The following is a 23,724-nucleotide window of genomic DNA, read 5'->3' on the forward strand; positions in this document are numbered from 1 at the left end:
CAACTACTTGGGAGGCTGAGGTGGAAGGATCGCTTGAACCCCAGAGATTAAGACCAGCCTGGGCAACATAACTAGACCCCATCTCTTAAGAAAAAAAATTAAAAAATAAATTGTATTCCAATCCATAAACATGCCCACATGCAAGACATTTTAACATTAAAAAAATGCTTTTTCCACTGAAGTTCCCCATGGGTTTATGTTAAGGGTGGGGAAACTTGGCTTCCTCTCTCCCCTCCATCCTGGGGTCTGCCTGGAAGTTTTCTCCTCTGGGCCAAGTGTTGTCTCTGGAGCAGGAGCCGGGGAATGGATGGAATCGTTGGTAATATGCACCAGCCCCTTCGCAGTCTCTGTTGTGACTGATGTTTCTGAGCGTATTTGGAACTGTCCTATAGACGACACTGCTGTAGTTCCCGTTATACAAGGAGAAAAAGCATTCCAGCCAAAAGCCTCCAGCAGGATTTTAATGAACTCCATTCCTTGGAAAATTGTGGTGAGTCTTTTCACGTGGGCCTTTTGCTCTGTGAATGGGCGGCAGCTGTGGGGACTGAGGCAGGGAGAACAGGAGGCACGCTCTGGACCGTAGGTGCCGAGCTGTCCATTTCCTGCCCAACCTGGCCTCTCCGGAGGGTGGCGGCCTTTCATGACCCTGGCCTGTTATCGACCTGAGGACCTGCCACCTAATAGTGCAGCCTCTGATCTGTGTCCAGGTGGCAGCCAGGCAGCCCTTCTCCACCAAGAAGAAATGGCATGATTTGATTAGAAAGAGGAAGTGGGGTTTCCTGGGGTGCTCTCACCTGACCGGCTCCCTCATAGATTTGGCCAGAAGTGATTTCAGATTCTGATGAGTTCTGTTACATGCAGCATAGTGGTTCCTCATTTTATCCAATTAAGAATGAGATGAAATGCCTCCTGTAAAGGCAATCCAGACAATTACGGTAGAATGAATGAGAGAGAAAGAAAATGAACCAAAGAGATTAGTAGGGCCATTGGCTTTATTCTGTGTGTGTGTTCCTTGGGGAGCAAAGACTGTTTCCAGGAGACTGTAACGATATATCTACCAGTCCTGAGCTTTCCTAGAACAGTCACGGTTGATTTTCCATTAGGGGAAGGGGCTTGAATTTCTCCAAAGCCAACTACTTTGAAAATTGATGTTCTCCCATCGTCTTTAAGATAGTCACCCCAGTAAGCTTTGGTTATTTTTCAGAGATTACAAATTTCAAAGTAGAAATTATTTTTTGTTTGATCTCAGATTAACAATTTGACTCTTCCCTCTTTCATTCCCTATAAAATACTTTTCAATTACGTGGAAAAAAATTTGTTTCATCTTTTTAAATTAAATATAGAAAATAGAGACGGGGGTCTCACCATGTTGCCCAGGTTGGTCTCAAACTTCTAAACTCAAGCAGTCCTTCCACCTTGGCCTCCCAAAGTTCTGGGATTATAGGTATGAGCCACTGTGCCTGGCCAAAATAAATAAATTTTTAATGGATCTCCATCAGATGTCAGCAAGTACTGATAGATGGTCTCATTATTAATATACTTCATCCAGGACCTTATCTGTCTTCATAGCCATTCTGTGAAGTGAGTGGGAGGAAACTGAGGAATGGAGGAGGGCAGTGAGTCTGACCTGATAGGTGATACGTACGGTGGGGTTGGGAAGAAGAGGTGTCAAGCCCACCTCTTGATTCCAGTCAGTATTTTCCACTGAATTACAGTCTTACAAATGAAAATATTATAGAGTGCCATTTCTTACATGTCCTGCCAAAGCTAAGTCATCTTTTAAAAGTGAAAATGTAAAGGAAATCTATAATGAGGGCCGGGGAAGAAGGGTCACCATGGAAGTACCTAAGGGAAAAGGACTTAAACTTCTCTTCCTGCCGCTGCTGGTGTGGAACTCTGGGCAGGCGATGCTCCTCCAGAACTTGACCAGCAGAGGAGCCGCCACTGCCTTCAACCAGCCGGGCTGTGGGGAACCCAGGCTCAGTTGGAATAGTGGGGCAAAGCTTCCTATTGCAGCCCTGCGCCCCTCCACACTTTGCATTGTGTGTGTTTGGGGGGATAGTGCTATTTTGAAAGCATCCTGCCCAGACACAAGTAGCATATCACTATACTTTCAGTTAAAACAAATGTAAAAAGTTTGGAAAAAGCAGTGCACTGCAAGAACCAATGGGATGGTTCAGTAAGGGAGCTTATTTCTAGGTGGCATGTCCTTTTGCTGTTACAAATGGGCTCTTGTCCCCCCATCTCCCCTGGCATCTTATCTGTTCTAACTGGTTTATGCTGAAGCACAGGCTGATTTTGGTACATTTAATTTAAAGGCAGTCACTTAAGAGGCAAGCAGGCAGTGCTTGAAGACAGCTGCAGAGCTCCGGGCTGAGTGGCAGAAGCAAATGGGTCAGAATTCTCAGAAACAGACCTAGTAATGGAACAACTTAGAACAATCACAAGTGGTATTCCTATTGGGGAGAAAAATAATTGTTCAATAAATGTGTTGAAACAGCTAATACTTTTGAAGGAAAACACACTAAAACTCTATTGCAACAGCATGTAGTCGTATTCCATATTTCTCATGGACTGAAGAATTAACCTTTAAACGAACATGAAAGACCCAGAGAGCAAACATCAGTATTTGATCTTGAGATGGAAGAGGCTTTTAGAAGGTGCATAAGCCAGTGCCGAAATGATAGCTTTGACTGCATGCAAATTTAACTTAGAAGTTTACACAAAATTAAAAAGCAAGGAACACACTCTGAAAAGCATTTGTACCTTTTGGTAAAACACTTCTATCTTTAAATCTGAGAACACCTGCTGAGGCTATTACAGTTGTCGTCCCCATTGGAAAGATGAAGAAGCAGGGCCTCCAGCAGTTTATCCAGGGTCATCAAGTATGGTGGTGGAGCTAAGCTTTGAACCTAGACAACCTGACTCCAGGGCTGTTAGCCACCACATGGCATTGCCTCCATCAATAAGAAAAGTGGGAATACTTTGTTAGAACAAAGAGCTGGCTACATAGGCGGTTCACAGAGGAAGAAACGCAAATGCCTAATATGTGAAACTTTTGGTCCTCACTGGTAGTCAGAGGTGCCAAATAAACCGGGATGGGATGGCTGGAAAAGGCTCCTTCATGGACGACTGTTCGTTCTGCTTGGTGGGTGGATTCGTTTCTTGTTGGACTGTGACCTGCACATTTCGTGACTTTCTAGTAAAGGGGATCCCCTCACCTTGGCATTGAGTCCCTTGAGGGATAAAGGGCAGCGATTGACTGGGAGAAATCCAGAAATCCAGAGTCTGGATAATCAGACTCCCTTGTCTCTTAGGAGCATCATCACCCATGTTGGCATATTAAAGACTCTGAGAAGTCCCGCAGTTAATAAAAAAAGAACTGAACCTGTTTTTCATAACTCACTTCCAAGGAATGCGCTTTGAGAAACATTGGTTTCCTGGGAAGGGTCATAACCTACACACTAAATGACCTGGATTCTACACCCTTTTTTGACAATGTTCCTAAGTGTGATGTTAGCCAAACCTTTTATTTTCATAACTGTTTGGTAAAATGGGATAGAAGGAAGCATAGCTTTTTTGGAATTATTTATTTATTTTTGCAAATAGAGAATTGCTTCAGGAAACTTCCTCCTGCTTCAGTAGGAGGGACAAAGGTAGATGAAAAGAAAGCACTGTGTCCATTAAGAAGGTGCCTTGGCAAATCTTACTGGAAGTCAGGAGACCTGGGCTGTGGCTTTGAGTCTGCCACTAAGTTGCTTTGGGAATTGCAGATCTCCCTGGGTCTCGGGCCCCCACTCTGCAAAGTGCAGGCCCCATGGCCTCTCCGTCTCTCAGAACCAGGGGTCTGTTGCCTAGAACTAAAAGAACATCACCATGGATACTCTTCTGTTGATGTCACCACTTTCAGGCTCCCCTTTTGCTGGCAGAAGAGGCCTCAGTTTCTCTCAGGTCTATGACCTGCCCCATCTGGTAAATAGGTGGAGAGAACATAACAGGCAGGGGCCTCCAGCAGATGCTCCAGCCCCACAGTCTTTGTCCCTGGGTGGCTCACTAGGGCCAGAAGAGAAGGCTCACTGGGACTTGAATCCTGGCCTGGTCACCTTCCATCTTTGAGACCTTGGGCAGGAGACTTCATCTCTCATAGTTTCCGAAAGCTGAATTCATGAGGCGGTTGTGAGGATTCGGGGTGCGTGTAAACTGCAGACGTGAGTGGAAGACAGGCACTTAATTGATGCCAGCTGATGCCTTTACCGCCTTCGTTGGGTTCCTAGGGCTGGTTGGCTCACTCCTGGGTTCTGTCAGCCTAGAGGCTGTACTCTGATGCCCTGGGCAGGCTTCTGGGCTGCGTTTTCACAGGTGAACCCAGTCCCAGCCTTGGTACCAGTGGGGCATTTTATAACCCAGTGCACGTTTGCAAGGACTCGGCTTATTTAACTGAGGAAGGAGATTAAGAGGCCCTCCATCGAGGCCTTGTAGATAGTCATGAGAACTTGTCAAGGTGAGGATCCCCGAACAGGAAGCTGGAAACTCCACGGCCCCCCACCCAAAGGCGAGTCGTGAAGGTCAGAAGGTGAGCGTCCAGGCTGTGGCTGACTGGTTTCCATTCTGCAGAGATAAGGGTCATCTGACACCAGCTGCACAGTCTGCCCTGGTGGGGTCTCTTCCCCTCCTCTTCCTGATTGCTCGCTAGGCGCTTTTCTTCCTGCTTCTGCTCGCTGAATGAGGAGCTGCCCCCGGTTATCTTTGGGGAAGTCTTCGGAAGCCCTGGGAGAGAAAGCTAGAGAAGAGCATGGCTGGGTGGTCTCAGGCAGTAGGAAGGAGTCTTAGGTTGATCTCGGTGTCCAAGGACAAGCCAGCCTTGCAGCCTCCCAGGTCATCAGACCCCTCACTCCTCAGCCTTCTGGAGGTGCCAGGTCACCTGTGAAACCCGGGTCCTCAGGATCCTTTCTGTCGGTTTCCCGCTTCCTTGCCGTTTACCCTCTTCCTTATCAGCACTGCTCACCTCTTGCTCCTCTTCCCTCTGAACCTCTTGTCCCCTTCTTGAAGCCACATCTCCAGTCTCCCCCCAGGCATCCTTTTCCCCAGCTTGAGAGCTTCCCAGTCTATGTGTGAGGGTCCTATACAACCTCCCAGTGATGGGCCTCTGTTCTGTAGCATCTTTCCTCTCTGGGCCTCTCCTGGGACTGCTCTCTGGTGGGGAGGCTGTTTTAGCAGCTCACCTGCCGCACCTGTTCATGACCCTGATGCAGAAAATACTTGTGAGGTGCCACTAGCCAAGAAGCAGATCAAGGCTGGAAGTGGAGTCCTCATTTGTTTTGCAGACTTCCTTGGAAACAGGTTGGCCATTTAGTGCCCCCTACCACTCCTTTATATGCCAGGCCAGAGAAGCCTGTTTTGGTGGACTTGGGAATTCAGGTTCTACAAAATTCTTGGTTAGGTGTTTCTAGGCTGTTAGTCTGAGATTGGATGCCTGAAATGCCTGGTTAGGAGCACTGAAGTTGATGGTGGAGGGCCTCGAAATCGAAAGGCACAATCCAGTTCAGCTCTCATCTTTACCATGTCTTAGCTGTGTGACCGCTGAGCCTCAGTTTCCTCATCTGTGAGATGGGCATAACAACACTAACCTCAAGAATTAGAGATGGTGGGTGTAAAGCTTCTAGCATACTGCCTGGCTTGTAGCAGCTGACTGCAAGGAGTTCTGAGATCACGTCAAACTTGCGTAAAATACCCTGCTGTTCTCCTGGGTTTTAAGAGATAACTATTGTGTGCCAGGTACTGTTCCAGACCCTTTGCTTATTTAAACTGCACACCACAAGGTTGATCTTTTATGCCCATTTTACAGATGAGGAAACCAAGTGAGGTTTCATGAGTTGGTCCAAGCCTCACAGCTAATTAGTAAGGAACAGAGCTGGGATCTACCCCTGACTGCAAAGCCTGTCTTCATCACGCTGTTTGTGCCCAAAGCTGCTCCAGGAGTAGCTTTCTCCTTGTCACTGCAGGTCACCAAAGGACAACTGGCTCTGAATGCAGCTATCTTCACAATTCTTAGTACCAGCAAGAAGTTATTCAGTCTCCATAGTGGGTAGCTTTCCCCTTCCCACGTTGAAAGGGAGTCCTGTTCTGGCCTCCTGTGGTTGAAGGTGCACTGCTGATGGAGACGGAAGCATCCATGGTAACAAGCACAAGACCCCGACATGCCAGCTGCCAAGCCGCAGTGCTGTGGGCGTCGGCGGGCGGGGAGGTTCCAGTGCACCCAGAGGCTTTGCACTGCTTACATAAAGGCGCTCCAGAGCTTTAGAAGGGATGCGTGGGGGAGGAATAGTCCCGCCCTCCTCCTTTTTTGGGTCATTGGCCCTCACTGGGCCGGACACTTCTTATTCACTAATCAGACGGTTTGCGGTTGCCCTTTGCCACATCTGTGGCTGCCTTCCTGGGCCTGTCGAGCTCACAATTAAGGTTCATTAGAGACCCTGTCACTCATAGCACGCACAGACCCTGCCTGAGAGAGGCCTTGCCAAGGGGCTGGCCAGTCCCATGCCCCCACCAAAATGAGTCCCTTTGCAAAGGACTGCCGACCAAATTCTAGAGGCTTTGTGTGCAGGAGAGGGGGTGTGAGCAGCCGTTGTGAGACTCCAGACTCTCAGGTCCTAGTGGGCCCATTGCCTTTTATGTAATTGAAACCTTCAGGCGAGCACTGGAATTGATGTTCCAGATGGTGGCGGCGGGAGTGCTGTCAGATGGACGCTTTGGAGGGAGCATCTGACAGCCGGCCCCTCCAAAAAGAGATTCGGAGCCAAATGCAGAAGAGATTTAATGATCGTTAATCTCCCTCTCCCTCTTTCTGAAATATATTGGGACTCTTAATTACTATTGACTGGAAGCTAAAACAACACTCCTAGTTCAGAACAAAACTCTTTAGGAGATTTGCCCCAGGCTGAAAGGATTATCCTTCATACAAGGGGATTTTTTTTTTTTTTTTTTGCCTCTTTCTAACCATGTGTTGAACATCAGTTGGGAGTAGAGGCAATATGTACATCAGGTGTTTTAAAGAGGCTTAATACTTCTTCACCCACATTGTTTTCTTGTCTCATTGACCTTCCTAGTCCCAAACGCTGCCTGTAGGGACAGCCAAATCTCCAGGTTGTATCTAATGCACTGAAAGCACTGCTGTGTGCTCTAACTGTAGTCTTAGCACTGGAGGGCCCTCTGGCTTCTGAGCACCCTGCGGGATGCCATGATGCTTACCTCTACCCCCATACCCTAACACAGTCTTTGGCCACATGTTGATGCCAAATAAATATGAGATAATGAACCAAAAACCCCACTATCCCCAAATTCTGAGGGGAGTCCACATTAGACATTCTAGGCTGTGTGATCTGAGACCAAGAGATGAGAGGGGACAGGGATGCCTCGTGAAGCTGAGCTGTGACTCAGGAGACCTCAGCCCCTGGCACTCAAGGGCTGGTGATCCCGGCAGGTGGCAGTATATGGACAGAGTCTTTTTTTTTTTTTTTCCTTAGACGGAGTCTTGCTCAGTTGCCCAGGCTGGAGTGCAGTGGCGTGATCTCGGTTCACCGCAAGCTCCACCTCCCGGGTTCATGCCATTCTTCTGCGTCAGCCTCCTGAGTAGCTGGGACTACAGGCACCTGCCATCATACCCGGCTGATTTTTTTTGTATTTTTAGCAGAGATGGCGGGGTTTCACCATGTCAGCCAGGATGGTCTTGATCTCCTGACTTTGTGATCCGCCTGCCTCGGCCTCCCAAAGTGCTGGGATTACAGGTGTGAGCCACCGCGCCCGGCCTGGACAGAGTTTTTAAGGTCACGGAGTCATGAGTCAGCTGGGGCTGGGTGCATGCACCCTTAATATCTAGGTGACCCTGAGTAAGCTACCTAGACTCCAGGCCTCAGTTTCCTCATCTTTGTAATGGAGAGAATTCTGGATTTGCCTCATTCTCAAAGAGGGCAGTTGTGATTATTAAAGGAAGTCGTGTGGGGAAAATGCTCGGTGCAAATCATCCAAGGAAGGTGGTGGAATCTTCACCTTCCAGTAGTAGCTGGAACTGCTGGCCTGTACCACTGTGCCTGGCTAATTTTTATATTTTTAGTGGAGATGGGGTTTTACCATTTTGGCCAGGCTGGTCTCAAAACTCCTGACCTCAAGTGATCTGCCTGCCTCGGCCTCCCAAAGTGCTGGGATTACAGGCATGAGCCACCACGCCCAGTCATATTTTATATACATATATATATATATGTATTTTTTTTTCTTTTTTTTTCTTGAGATGGAGTCTCACTCTGGGCAACTGAGCAAGACTCCATCTCGGGAAAAGAAAAAAAAAAAAAGACTGTCCATATACTGCCACCTGCCGGGACCACCAGCCCTTGAGTGCCAGGGGCTGAGGTCTCCTTAGTCACAGCTCAGCTCCACGAGGCATCCCTGGCCCCTCTCATCTCTCGGTCTCAGATCACACAGCCTAGAATGTCTAATGTGGACTCCCCTCAGAATTTGGGGATAGCGGGGTTTTCGGTTCATTATCTCATGAAGGCGGTGGCAGGAGTGGCTGGAATCCGTCGCTTTGCCGTGATCACTGAGCTGTCCTTTTAAGAAGGAGAGTGCGTGCCCCTTGTCAAAAGCAGCCTGCGTGTCTCTGTTTGGCCAGATAGGTGGGTGGGTGCTGCTTGATCAGGCTCTGAAAGGTCGTGCCTTCTTCCGGGTGGGGGAGAGACTGTGAGGTGAGCTCAGATCTTGCAATGACAAGCAAGCATTTCTCCCATTACCTCTTTTTTTTTTTTTTTTTTTAAAAGACGTAGTTTCGCTCTGTCACCCAGGGTGGAGTGCAGTGGCGTGATCTCGGCTCACTGCAGCCTCCGCCTCCCGAGATCAAGTGATTCTCCAGCCTCAGCATCTGGAGTAGCTGGAACTACTGACCTGTACCACTGTGCCTGGCTAATTTTTATATTTTTAGTGGAGATGGGGTTTTACCATTTTGGCAGGCTGGTCTCAAAACCCCTGACTTCAAGTGATCTGCCTGCCTCGGCCTCCCAAAGTGCTGGGATTACAGGCATGAGCCACTGCGCCCAGCCATAGATAGATAGATAGATAGATAGATAGATAGATAGATAGATAGATAGATAAGATAGATCGATAGATAGATAGATCGATCGATCGATAGATAGATGACAGATAGATAGATAGATAGATAGATAAGATAGATATTTTTAGATGGAGTCTCACTCTGTCTCCCAGGCTGGAATATAGCTGTGCGATCTCGGCTCACTGCAACTTCAGCCTCCCCAATTCAAGCGATTGTCCTGCTTCCACCTCCCGAGTAGCTGGGACTACAGATGCGCACCACTACAGCCAGCTAATTTGTGTACATTTAGTAGAGATGAGATTTCACCATGTTGGCCAGGCTAGTCTCAAACTCCCAACCTCAGGTGATGCCACCATGCCTGGCCTACTGCTGTTACCTCTTGTACTTCACCTTTTGAGTCTTGACAGTGCAGGCATTAAGCAGGGCATGTGACAGGGAGGAACTGCAGCTGGAGTCCAGGAGGGAGGCAGGCAGGAGGGGCACTGGGTGCAGCTCAGGCTGCTGGAGGCCAGTGGAGATGTAGTTCCTGCCCAAGAGCGGTCACTGTTTTATAAAGTGCCATCCACCTTATCCAGCCTGTTGTGTGAAGGTATGTCCCAGTCCTCATTTTAGAGCAGTTCAATGAATGTTTATTGCTACTGCTCCTCCCTGCATTACTGGAGTATCATAATAGCCTGTAGACAGGCCTTCCTGCTTGTCGTCCCCGCCTGCCCCAGCCTGCTCTGCATACGGAGTAGTCTTGCCAAAATGCACTTCGGATAATGTCCCTTTATGACTCCACATTGTCGGGATCAAGCCCAGAGAACACATCTGGGTGGAAGAGCTCTTGATCTGGCCCTGTCCCTTCCTTCTGCTTCCTCATCTTGCACACTCCCGGGCCTGTGCCCTGTCTTGTTGCATCTTTGTACATGCTGTTTCCTTGACTGGGACACATGTCCACACCAACTCTGCTCCCACGAACTGCTCATCTTCACACCTCTGCTGGGGCCTCACTTCCCTCACTCCCCCACCCTGCCCCCAGGCATACCCCTTGCTTCTCCTGTCTCTTGGGAGTTGCTCGATCCTAGGAGCTTATGGCTCTGGGAGGGCAGGGATCTTGTCTTTTGTTCACCTTTGTATCCCCACTGTCAAGCCTGAAGTGGACATTCAGTGAGTGCATGCCTACTTGAGCCCCTATGAATACAAGGCCCTGCCTAAGCTGAAGCACCAGGGTCAGAGTGACAAGAGAATAGTTGTGTCTTTAAAGAGCTCATAGCCATGGTGGGAGACAGATACTCAGGATGGATGGAACGCAAGGCTTCTTTTTTATTTTGAAGATGGAGTTTAGCTCTTGTTACCCAGGCTGGAGTGTGATGGCGCAGTCTTGGCTCACTGCAGCCTCTGCCTCCCGGGTTCAAGTGATTCTCCTGCCTCAGTCTCCCAAGTAGCTGGGATTACAGATGCCTGCCACCACGCCCGGCTAATTTTTTGTATTTTTAGTAGAGATGGGGTTTCACTGTGTTGGCCAGGCTGGTCTCAAACTCCTGACCTCAGGTGATCCACCCGCCTCGGCCTCCCAGAGTGCTGGGGTTGCAGAGGTGAGCCACCGCTCCTGGCCAGAATGCAAGGCTTCTGATATGAGGAACATGGGCACTGTGGAGCACCACGGAGGACACCATGGCCCACCCTTGGCAGACGAGTCCCAGGGTAAGCTTAGAGTGGGCAGAGCCTGAGACACAGCTGGTGGGTGGTGGGAAGGAACTAACTGGGCAGGGACTGAGCAGGAGCAGGTGGGTTTCTGCCCTATTAGATAGAGCCTGTGAATTGGTGTCTGGTGAGCTTTGAGTTTTGATTCAGGTCACATGGGTCCCTTACCAAAAAGCAGGTGATGGGCGCACACTCTGGTTTTGCTGAGGATCAGCTGCTAGCTCCCACTCAGACTTTCTGGATGGGTAAGGGACAGAGATCAGCAGGTTCCCTGCAATTTTAAGATCATAACTGAGAAATGTGCCCTTGTAAGCCTGTTGATCCAAGAGCCTGCCTGCCTCTAGAAAAGCCCACATCAGTCTTTTCCTGGGAGTCAGTGGCCTTGTTGCCTCTGCTGAGACAGAGTTCTTTATTGACCTCACAGGGAGCTGGGACTTTCTGAATCAGACCATTCAGGTCTCTCAGTTCCTACTGACTCCTTTACAGCCCTGGTGGGAACAGCCGCTGCTCTTGAGGGAACCTAAAGTAAACTGCTGGCTTGCCATTTTCCTGAACTCGTAGATTTTGGCAGAGGAGAATGGTGGAGAGTTCGGGCCTTTGTTCCTGATCCTGTCGCCCTCATGAGTTAAGATTTGGCAGCCCTTCTCTTAACTGCTGGGGACATAGGGTATCCTCAAAAGTAGAGTTAAATTACTTGTTTAAAGCATTTGTGCTCCAAACTCCGGTGTACTTCATGATACAGAAAGCAAAGAATTGAAAGGGTATCAGCTGTTTAGGGAAAACGACTGCTGCTACAACCTGGAAGCCGAATAGGCAGATGTCCCCTCTGGGTGGAGCAGGGGGCTAACCTCACTTTTGTATGTTATTGTAGGTCGTCTGCCTATATGCAGGCCATTTCAGTCTCATTGGAAATACCTGTAAAAATGCCTGGACTTGTAAAAATGCAAACAATAGAGCACGTAGCTCTAAGGGGGTTGTTTAGTCCTCCCCTGAATTCTGTGAATGCCTTCAAATACCAGAAGAGCTTTCCTATGTGCCATCTGCAGGAAGCACTCTAGGAGGGAGAGGATCCAGCCTGGCTTCTCCCAGGCTAGGTGTTCCTTCCTCTTTCACCTTTTTAAAAGGCTCACCTGAGGCTACTGAAAAGGTGGCAAAAGACAGGACCGCATGCTTCATTCCCAGCAAGAGTGTCAGGCAAAATTCGAACTCCTTGATCACCCATTGGTTTCCACATTCTTTCCATTCCGGAGACCAAGGGGAGATTTGCCGATGCCGATGCTCCGTGGGCTTTGCAAAGCTTTCCCTAATTAAAGGCCTCCCGGCTGTGTGCATAGCTCTTCTGCTGCAAATCTCTGCCCTTTTGTGTTTGTGTTTAAAATTCCATCTTTCCAAAATGTTTGCCCACTCAGCAAGTCTCCTCCAAAGCCCTCACTTTTGTTTGGGGGAAGGTTTTTTTTTTTTTTTTTTTTTTTTCCTTTTTGGTTTTTATTCTGCCTATGTGTAGGAAATTTAAGTCTCTTAGGAATTGCTTGTGAAAATGCCCTCTGGTCTTTTTTAAAACCATGATAAGTGTCTCTCACCATGGCATTGGAAGCTGGCAAGGGATGCCCCTGGTGTCCGTGCTGTTAGCTGCCACTTGAGCTTTTAGATGGAGTTACTGGAGTATCATTTTGGTTCCATTCTAAGGAAAATGAACAAAAGAACTTTTCCCTCCTGTTTAACGTGCAGCAGTGCTACAAGGTGAGAGAAGTACGTAAGCAAGGAATCTGAACCAGGTCAGGATCAGGGCAAGGTGGTAGGAAGCTGAGCTCTCCCGCAGTGAAAAAGATGGTTCTTGTCACGTAGAGCTGGGAGGCATAATTCAAGTGAAGTGCATATAGGCCCCTTCCTTGGCCTTGTCCTCATAGGATTTTTTTCCTACACGATCTATCCAGCTGCTTCATTTGGGGAACCTTATGGGCTCCTGTTGTTGGAAGCCAGAGAACAGTGTTTGGAGAGCTTCCATTGAGGAGGGTCTGAAGACTATCTCTTTAAGTTAGATCCTGCCCTCTGGTTGATGAGAAATGTGGGATGTAAAAGTGAATTGGAGAGAGATCCCACTTCCCCATCTGCCAGAAAAGGCAGACAACACTCCCTCCCCAGAGCTGTTAGAAAGCCAACATCTCGCGGTTGGCAGGCACTGGCCCTGGATGAGGAATTCCTGGGTCGCCCCCCTTAGAACATGTCTGGTTTTGGAAGCAGGTTAAAAATACTTGAGGAGGGCATGGCACGCTCAGTCTGTTTCCCTGATGTTTGAAATAGGCCAGGAATGTGGGCCCGGAAGCCCAGAGGAGCCTGTGTGTCCCGCAGGGTTTTGTAGTTGGAGCCTGGGGTTTCTTCTCTCCGTCACCACCCCTGTAACTGCCAGTGACCACGTGCCAGATCCATGAAGGGCACACTGAAATTGATGAAGATCTGTGCCATGGGTAGCAGGGAAAACTGGGCTCCCTTTAGTAAGCAGGATGGTGTTGGGGTCTGAGAGGCAGGCAAGGGGTGGACTCGGAATCTCTCCTGGAAGAGAAAAGAGGAGGGAATTTGGATTCTGTATACAAATATAGAAATTCCCTGAGAGTTTTAAATTTGAACATGGCATTCAGGGGAGAAGCTTATGGGGTGCAAGCCTTTTCTTTCTTCCCCTTGTTGTGAATAATTCACTTAGCTGCTTGTGCCTGTGTCCTAAGGCTGTGAGCAGAAGAGCTGGGCAGGCCACAGTTGGTTGGAGCCACAGAGTACCTTGCTCAGTAAAGGTTTGTTTTAGGAAGGATGACACAAACTTTTGATTAACTCTCAAGTCTTGAACTATGAAACTTTGTAGGATGTTGATACTAAAATAAACCTTACTGATTATCTCATCTAATGGTTTTCAAACGTTTTGAAAATTGGTACAACCCTTTTTTCAAGCAAAATCTTAGAACTTGAATAAACCAGGTAGAAGGTGATGGGCCCAGACTTCCTCTCCCACGCTTGTCACCCTGAGCTCCTCCCTCTGTACTCACAGCCCTCAAGGCACTCCTGTCTCAAAGAACCATCCATTGCAGAGACCAGATAGCCGCGGCCCATGCCCAATGTAGCGCCGTTTCGTGGCAGAACCAGCTCTGCCTTCCAGGCCAGTGGCGAGTCCCTGCATTCCCTTGGTTTATTTTGATGTAGGAGAAGCTCTGGGTGGTAAGAGTGAAGAGTCAAACAACTACAACTGAGAGTGAGGAGAAAGACAACACTGCCCATGGTTCCTGACACCCAGGGTCACTTTTTACCAGCCTAACCCTGGGTCACATGACGTACTCGTATTCTGAAACTGTTAGTTCCCTGGATGTCTACCTGTGATGTCTTGGATCCCTGTGGTTCTCTCTGCCTAAAATATCCTCTCTTGATTCACCTTTTCTTCTTAAACAACAGCTTTCTGGAGATATGATTCATATAACATAACATTTACACTTCTAAAATGTACGGTCCAATGGTTTTTAGTGCACTCAAGAGTTGTGCAGCTGGCTGGGTGTAGTGGCTCATGCCTGTAATCCCAGCACTTTGGGAGGGCGAGGCAGGCGGATCACTTGAGGCCAGGAGTTCAAGACCAGCCTGACCAACATAGTGAAACTCCCGTCTTTACTAAAAAAGAAAATATTAGCCAGGCATGGTGGCAAGCACCTGTAGTCCCAGCTACTCAGGAGGCTGAGGCAGGAGAATTGCTTGAACCTGGGAGTAGGTGGAGGCTGCAGTGAGCCGAGATCGCTCCATTGCACTCCAGTCTGGGTGATAACAAAAATAAAAAAATAAATAAAATAAAAGTTGTGCAGCCATCAGCATTCAGCATCCCACGCTGCCCACCTTTGACCGACAGACTCTCCTTCTGCACCTTCATCCTTGGGCTGCTTTGCGACCTGCCCTGACTGCCGCACCCGCCTCACTTCCTGTAACTCAGCTCAGATGTGGCCCCCGGGAGATGTCCCCTCCCGTCTCCCCTGCTTGGTCGTTTCTGTGGGTGACTCAGTGAAATTACAGCAAAACCTGCTGAGACATCCATCCAGTGGAAGGAATCCAGCGTGAAACATTGTGGCCAGACAGCCTGGGTGACTTTTGTGTTGAGAACAGGGAAGCCACCGACTTGTTGAGTCTACCTCAGCACCCGCCCCCCGACTCAGACACACAAACATGGCACAAACACTCCTGCTTGAAGAGAAGCAGAAGTATTACTGGAATCTTGGTAGGTCATTGAGGTTTAGAAGCTTGTGGTCGTGAGGGTTTTTGGAGAATCTTGGAGGGAGCCAGACCTCTGCCCTCTGACTCAGTGGCTCCGTGCTCTGAGCTGGTTAGCCTCTGCTGTGGCTTCAAAGGTCATTCGCCTCCCAGGGGGCTATCAGGACCCATGGGGTGAGGAGTACAGGACTCAGCACCTCGCCTGGCCCGTTGGGGGACTGAGCAGGTGTGGCAGGATGACTGTGGCTCACTTCCATGTATGGGCCCTGGAGGTCACGGAGTTCCTCATCTTGGAGCAGATCCTCTTGGACTCGAGGGTGTTTCATGGGCTTTCAGATTCCAAAGTATCCCCTGCGCTGCCATTGGCCGTGGTGGTCTGGCCATGTGACTCCTTACTCTCACGTTCTGCCTCGGGTATCTCGTTTCTGCCAAACAGAGTATGTGAGATTTCCCTGGCATCCCCATCAGTGTCGACGTACAGATGACTGTCAACCACAGACCCTGACGCCGTTGGTCTGTCCTCCTGGGCGATCATGAGCCCCCCAGATCAGTGGCAAAGAACAGCCCTTCCTGCGCTGCCCCATCTGGCTCCCCCCGCATTCGGGTGGCGCACCCTCAGGTTTCCCCCCTGCATTCTTATTTTGTAACTTCCATGGTAGCCCATTCATAGTTTTCACCCTAAACTCTTAAGTTTAGACGTGGACATTTGGCACACATGTGGTTTTTAAAGCCTGAGGCCAGACCTAACCCTTTATCCAGTGATGACGAAATGGATGGATTTCCCGTTACCCTCCCTGCAATTAGGCCTTGATGCTCTACCCTAGGAGGTTTGTATGAGAGGTTCCATTCGCATTGACCTCATTGTGTGAAAACCCCGTCTTGCCAAGTACTTCTCTCTGCCACCATCCAGCTGGTGACTCTTTCAGCTGAAGTATTTTGCCCGCTAGGTTTCTCACCAGGCATCATTCTAGAGTCCCCATGACCTTAGGGTGGGATTGCATGGCTTTCATTGAATTACCTGCTGTGTGACTGTAGCCAAGTTGTTTAACCTACCTGTGCCTCTTTTTTTCACCTGTAAACAATAATGTGGGATAATAACACCCCTGCCTCCTACAGGGTTGCTGTGATGATAAAATGAGGATGTGTGTTACATGCCTCTTACGTGGTAAGACTGAAACATCTTTGCTGTTATTCCTTTCATAACTTTGATAGTTCAGTAAGTCCTCACTTAACGTCGTCCTTAGGTTCTTGGGAATTATGACCTACAGCAAGCCCTTGAATAATGTTGTTTCATTAAAATGTTGACGAGAACAAAAAATTGGTTTCACTATGTATCTTTTCACTTAAACCAGAGGATGGAATCCCTCTGTGAAATTACCGTGTCTTTGGAGAAAAATCATCTTATATATGAGTTATGTTTGTGTATTTTTACCTGGTCTTTTCCCAAAAAGATTTCAGGTGACAGAAGAATACAAACCAATGTGATAATCACTTTTTTAAATTTTTTGAGATGGAGTCTCTCTCTCTGTTGCCCAGGTTGGAGTGCAGTGGCGCCATCTCGGGTCACTGTACCCTCCACCTCCCAGGTTCAAGTGATTCTCCTCCCTTAGCCTCCTAAGTAACTGGAATTACAGGTGCTCGCCACAATGCCTGGCTAATTTTTTTTGGGGGGGAGTTGTATTTTTAGTAGGGATGGGGGTTTCACCATGTTGGTCAGGCTGGTCTTGAACTCCTGGCCTCAAGTGATCCGCCTGCCTCGGCCTCCCAAAGTACTGGGATTGCAGGCATGAGCCACTGCATCTGGCCAATAATCCTAATAAAAATGTGGACTAAGAAAGCCAGACCAAGGACTGAGGACCATCCCAGAAGAGAACAGCAGCAACCCCATTCTTGCCTTCATGCTAGGAAGGCTGTAGGTCTGGCTTTAGGAGGAGGCTGTGTAGGGTACAAGGGGCAGCATCAGTGCCACAGCTGGCAGCAGCCCTACAGCAGGCAGCAGCCCACGCCCCGTGGGTGCACACCTTTGTCCAACTCAGGGCTGGCAGTCATAAGGATGAAATGCCATCCACGTCAAGGGTCGGTCTCTCTCCTACCCACCAAAGACCCCGTAGTCCCTCCTCTAAGGGAGGCGCTGAAGTGCTGAGAACTTGCTTCCCACCAAGGCAGGCTTGGGCTTCAAAAGATCAGAACCTGACCTGAGCGGCCCTCGTTTTCCACCATCCCACCAACGCTTCAGAAGTCCTGCCAGCATTAAGCCAGGCACAAGGCAGTCCAGACAGCTCATCCCTGCCCTGGGGAGAGCCATGCACATCACAAACCTGTGAGGCTCAACACCGCATCCTGCACAGGATGCAGGAGCATAGGGCCTCTGCCGACGCAGCTTTGGGAGGTTGCTGTGGAAGAGGCAGGCGTGGCCAAATCAGACCCTGAAGGATGACTTAGGTGGAGTGCGGGGAAGGAAGGTGATCTGGATAGACGTGCAGGACGTTGGGTGGAGGGCAGGGGTGCGGGGGAGCCTCCCTGTGCTCCTTAGCCCGAGGCCACCGCCTGGCTGTAGGCGGCAGCTTCTCCTGCCGGCTGGGGGACTGCAGGCAGTTCTCAGCATTGAGTCCAAGATCACTTCCATTCTGGGGACTTGAAGGTGGTTGTGTATATTGTGCTTCATCTCTCAGGGATGAGTCCTTAATTAAAAGCAGCCAGGCAGCTTAGAGAGACCCTGGCTTCTCTGCACACAGGTGATGGGTTGTGCGCCTGGCCAGGAAACAGTTAATTTAATTAGGCTCCAAGGGCCTGGTTCATCCCCTTCAGGGAAGCTTAAGGTTACATGTGGACAACAGGAGCCTTGTGTGTGACTGTGGTTGACCCAAATATAGTGATTTTCATTTCTCCTTTCCATTTGTCTTCTTTGTTCTGCCCCTTCCTGACCCTTTCTTTAGGAAACTGTTGTGGCCCCTTCCAGGCTGCGAGCTTCCAGAGGGCAAAGCTTTGGGGTCTGGAGTATGAATGGCTGAAAGCGAGCCCAGGAGGCCTGCTTTTGTTTATTATTTATCTCCGGATGGTCAGGGCACCTGTCTGAGAAAAGAAAGAGATGGAGGGGACTTACCGTTTCCTGAAAAAACTCTTTGTTGTTAATGGCATGTGGAAGACTTATTTCTAAGCAGAATAAATCATTTGTTGGTCAAAAATGATTTCCTAATGTTGGCCCTCTTGGCCAGCCTCAGTTGCATTAAACCCTAGGTAACCAGCTACAACCCCTGCCTCGAGTCGTGTGCCTCATATGAGCGGGTACAGATGCTGCTGCACCTTCGAAGGGGTTACATGCTGGAAAACCCATTGGAAGTAGAAAATGCTTTTAATCCCCCTGACCTGCCAAGCATCATGGCTTCAGCTGGCTGACCCTAAACGTGCTCAGAACATGCCTACAGTTTGGTGAAAGCACCTGGCGCGCAGTGGCTGTAGAGTGTCATCACTCACCTTTGTGATCACGGGGCTGGTGGGGAGCTGCAGGAGCTGCTGTCTCCCTGCGTCATGAGGGAGGATTGGACCGTGCATTGCTAGCCCAGGAAAAGATCAAAATTCAGGCTACAGCTTCTACTGAATACCATCGCAAAGTCAAATAAATTTAAGTCGGAAACATCTGTGTTACTCCACCAGATGTGCTGCATGTACCATTGTCTCAACTCTGTGGTACGTGACTTGCTCACCTTTTTTGTTTTTTTTAAAATTTGTTTTGTTTTGTTTAGTATTTTGAGACAGAGTCTTGCTCTGTCACCCAAACTGAAGTGCTGTGGCACAATCCCAGCTTGCTGCAACCTACACCTCCCGGGTTCAAGCAATTCTGCTTCAGCCTCCTAAGTAGCTGAGATTACAGGCATGCACCACCACGCCCGGCTAATTTTTGTATTTTTAGTAGAAACGGGGTTTCACTATGTTGGCCAGGTTGGTCTTGAACTCCTGACCTCAGGTGATCTGCCCACCTCAGCCTCCCAAAGTGCTGGGATTACAGATATGAGCCACTGTGCCCAGCCATCACTCACGTTTTAATGTTGCCAAAATTGGGAAATTACTTCTTAAACTTCATGTGTACACTTAGTGATGTTATAATTACTGGTGCATCTTACAACTTACAACCTTCACAGGAAGAAAGCAGGCTGTGCTTGCACTTAAAGAATATGGCTCTTGGCCAGGCAAGGTGATTCATGCCTGTAATCCCAGCACTTTGGGAGGTCAAGGCGGACGGATCACCTGAGACCAGCCTGGCCAACATGGTGAAACCCCATCTCTATTAAAAATATAAAAACTAGCTGGACATGGTGGTGCACACTTATAATCCCAGCTACTCGTGAGGCTGAGGCAGGAGAATCGCTTAAACCTGGCAGGCGGAGGTTGCAGTGAGCCGAGATCGCGCCACTGCACTCCAGCCTGGGCAACAGAGTGAGACTCCATCTCAAAAACAAAACAAAACAACAAAAAAATAAGGCCCTCAGCGCCAAGGGACTGCTTAAAGAGGAGAGGGGCTGGAACTGGAAGAGTCCCCCTTGTGTGTGAGAAACAGGCAGGCGAGGGGCCCGTTTCTCACCAGGCTCTGCTGGGTGGTAGGCACTGAGCCCCTGCCCACACTCCAGGAGTCCCCGAGGCCCAGAGTGGAAAGGTCACATGTTGGATCTGCTGTGGGCTGTGGTGAGGCGGCAGGAGAGGCCAGCCCTGCAGCCCTTCCCAGGCGACCCTGGGCACCTTGGGTCTGCCATGACTGGGCCCTTGGGGGAGAAAGCTTTGGTCCTCACAGTCCCATAGTTCCCCCGATTCTGTTCTTTTTTCCTCCCCTGTCCCCTGAGCTTGACTGGGAATGGGGGTAGCTCGCCTTGTTGACCTGGTGGGGCTTGGTCTTTGGAAGAGCTGGGTCAGTCTCAAATTGAGATTCTCGTTCCTCTCCACGTCATGTTGGCTAGGACAGCCAGGACCAGCAGCTTCCCCGTGCTTGGGTTTTCTTATCCGCAGGTGAGGGTGCCCTCAGTCCTGTCTCTGAATAGGTGAGCCATACCCTAACTCACATGGCTGTTATCCTAAGGAGATATGTTTTGATGCTTCCTGGAGTGAGCAGGAGCCTGTGGGGCTACCCTCTGGTTACTCAGGGGCACCACTTGCCTGAGTCTCCAGGAGCACAGCTGCTTCCCATCCAAAACAAGCTTGACCACCTGGGTGTGACTTTCAGGCCCGGTGCAAAGCTGCCGCCTGTGAAGGTGCCTTCTCATTGCAGGGGTGGCCATGCTTAGAGAGCCATTAGGCAAAATGGGTTGGAAGCTCTAGCCTCAGCTACACGAAGCTGTGCTTCCGTGGCTCAGCGTTCCGAATGGCAAACTGAGGTCCCTGTAACGAAGCTGCCCTTGGGGAGTTGGGGAGCGGGCTTATGTCTTCTCCACACTGAGCAGTGGTGGTGGGGTGGGGATCCCTGCATCTCTCATAGGCTAGTGGAGGCCACGTGTCCACCTAGACAGACCGGTGAAGGGAGCCCCACTGAAGGGGTCCCGACCTGGAGGCCATCTCCCTAGGCGAGGGCAGCCAGCCTGCAGGCCCTCACTGGGAGGCCTTTCCCAGCTTGTGCTCTTGTACCTTTTTGAATTCTGACCTATATGAATGTATTATCTATTATACGTAAGTAAACACTTTTTTTTCTTGAGTCAGGTTCTTACTCTGTCACCCAGGCTGGAGTACTGTGGAGCAAACACGGCTCTCTGCAGCCTCGACCTCCCGGGTTCAAACAGTCCTCCCACCGTAGCATCCTGAGTAGCTGGGACTACAGGCACACGCCACCATGCCTGGCTATTTTTATTATTATTATTATTATTTTAGTAGAGACAAGGTCTCGCTGTGTTGCCCAGGCTGGTCTCGAACTCCTGAGCTCAAGCGAGCCACCGCACCTGGCCTTTTTTTTTTTTTTTTTTTTTTTAAATTCTTAAGAAAAGCAGTGTGCCAGGGCCTGCCCTTGCACTTGGAGTGGACCAGGAGGTGCTGCCTCGCTGGATCTCACTCCAGCCGTGCTTTGCTCCTCTCTGTTCTTGCACTTGCCTCAGTGGCCTCTACAGCGGAGCCTCTTGCTGGCTCTTCCCTCTGCTTGGGATGCCCCTGTTATTTTTCCCTGCAGTCTTGGAGGGCTGGCTCATTGGTCATTATTCACATATCATCTCTGTCTCACCTCGTAGACTGCTGACTCCCCCCGTGGCATCCCACTTCCGTTGTGTCCTGCAGGTTTCCTTCCTACCTTTGCCTCTTTTTTTTTCTTGAGACAGAGTCTGTCTGTGTTGCTCAGGCTACAGTGCAGTGGCACAATCTCGACTCACTGCAACCTCCACCTCCCAGATTCAAGCGATTCTCCTGCCTCAGCCTCCTGAGTAGCTGGGATTACAGGCACCCACCACCACACCTGGCTAATTTTTGTGTTTTTTTAGTAGAGACGGCGTTTTGTCATATTGGCCAGGCTGGTCTCGAACTCCTGAACTCAAGTGATCCACCCTTCTCAGCCTCCCAAAGTGCTGGGTTCACAGGTGTGAGCCACCGCGCCCAGCCTACCCTTACCTCTTGGGGACGCCTCTGTGGCTGGACTTTGCTGTCAGAGCAGGGCCGCCCATGTCCATCTCTTCCCATGCTGAGCCCTTGCACCTGACACGGGCCTGGAGCTGGCATTCGGGGTTTATGGAACAGCATGAATTTCTCCTTGACATGGGTGTCGTAACCCCCAGTTCCAGAGACTTGGGAAGGTTACACTCAGCCAGCAAGTGACCGACCCAGGATTTGAGGCCGTTTGGTTTCAAGGTTGATGTTTTTACCAAATGCCACGCTGTATATTCTGCTTCTGACACTAGTGTGCGTGCCACTTGAAACCACTTTTATCTTTTTAAGAAAGTTTTGGGCCTTCTGCAAAAATAAAAGGAACAAATTGTCACAGAGCCCTCTGCTGGACGTCGGCAGCTGTGGCATCCTGGCGTGGCGGTTTCCTCTGAGCGCACCCGAGTACGCAGTCTGTTTTTGATTCCTATCTCGCTGGTGGTGGGCTCTCGGCCAACAGGCAGATCAAAAGATGGAATGTGTTCATTTGGCCATTTTTTAAAAAACTGAGGTACAAGGGTGCACTTCTTAAAGACAAGGGTGCCGTGGGTTAGACTCCGTGGGTCTGAGCTGGTCTGGCTTTTGTGCTTTTTTTAAGGGTTCATCTCAAGTTTCTTTTTCTGGTTGAACAATTTTTTTCAACATTAATAACTAATGGAGAAGAGGAAGAGGCAAAAGTAGAACCATATGGCGGCATAAACGCGAACCTCACTTGTGGCCGGAAACTTCTGATTTGTATCTCTTCGTGTGATCAGCTGTTGGGTTGGGTGATTTAAAAAAAAAAAAAAAAAGGGTTCAGTTTGGGCAAAAGCAAGAATGTCTTTCATTTCTTTTTCAACCTAACTGTGCTGGGTCTGCATGTCCTTCCTCGGACATTGGCCCCTAGCTGCGTGGCTCTGGTCAAGTTATTTCTCTAAGGCCCTTTTTCCCTTTCTTTAAAACAAGGACAGGAGCGCATGTCTGCGTGGAGAGCAGTTTTCAGGATCATGGGGGAGGGCAGGGAGAGCTGCTAGCATAGTGCCTACCTCGCAGGACAGGGCTGTTACGATTACCTGGTCCTTCTACAGATTATTATTCGGGTGTCATTGAGGCCACTGCTAATAGCATGCTAGTCTCTCCCTTCTACCTTCTGGGGGTTTTTCTTCTCCATGCCCTAGTTCACTTTACCCACTCCCTACCCATCTTTCCAGTGGCCCCCGGGTACCGCTGAGCCCGGCGAAAGTCTCAGTGGTGAAGGACTTGCGGCTCCTGCTCCCCAGGGTGGGCACACTCCTGTGGCAGCAGAGGAAGTGGTGGAGCCCCGAACTCCCCGCCAGAAAGACGGCAGGCACCGTCCTGACCAGTGTAGTGTTTATTATTCCAAGTCACTGGGAATTATGTTTAAATCCCCCCAACAGCCTGGATTGGTCTGACACCTTTGGTGTTATCTGAACGTCCCCTCCAAGGCTGTTAGGCAGTTCAGATGGGTGGTTTAGACAGAAACCATCCGGCTGCTGCATGTCGGCACTGCTCCTCCTCAGAGGCCCTCCCTGGCTTTGGAGGCGACAGAGCCAGTGCCACATGCACCCCAAAGTGAACTCTCGGCTTTGTTTGGACCTGTCGTTTCATTTAAATCGCTGTACAAACCCATGGCCCGTGACACTTAATGTGATTTCTTCCACTGCTCTAAGCACTCGACATGAGTAGGGGGCGGGGGCCGGGGTTCAGAGGAGCGTAGGGACTGGTTAGATTACCGAGATACACTGTTTTTATTCTGGTTCTGTAATATGACCTCAGACCACAGGATTAATATCCACTTACATGGAATCAGCATGCATTGACTGATCCCTGCTGCCGCGGGCGTGATGCTGCGCTGAGACTGAAGGGCCTGTCTTGGCCTCTGTAGGTGTGGAGTCAATTCACAGTGAAAAATGCTAAGTGGTGAGGAAGGAGTAAGGTGAAAGCCATTGTGACAGTATTAGAACAGCCATCCCCAAAGCATTTAGGATTCAGTTGATATTAGTGTTACTGCAGGAATTCTGAAGAATTTGACATCTTGATAAAGAAGTTGGAGTTTGGGCCAGGCCCTGAAGGATCAGTAAGATTTAAGAGAGCAGTGGGGATTG

At 49.5% G+C, this 23,724-nt stretch overlaps 1 protein-coding gene and 1 pseudogene across 2 annotated transcripts in view; both read left to right on the forward strand.

Annotated features, from left to right (window-relative positions):
• The window catches only part of CAPZB (capping actin protein of muscle Z-line subunit beta), a 145,664-nt gene that overhangs the window by 69,699 nt on the left and 52,241 nt on the right, over positions 1-23,724 (forward strand). The window lies entirely within an intron of this gene.
• LOC119625860 (putative uncharacterized protein encoded by LINC00596) lies at positions 20,975-21,773 on the forward strand (annotated as a pseudogene).

The sequence above is a fragment of the Chlorocebus sabaeus genome, chromosome 20 (assembly GCF_047675955.1).
Source record: "Chlorocebus sabaeus isolate Y175 chromosome 20, mChlSab1.0.hap1, whole genome shotgun sequence".
In the NCBI taxonomy this organism is placed as follows: domain Eukaryota; kingdom Metazoa; phylum Chordata; class Mammalia; order Primates; family Cercopithecidae; genus Chlorocebus; species Chlorocebus sabaeus.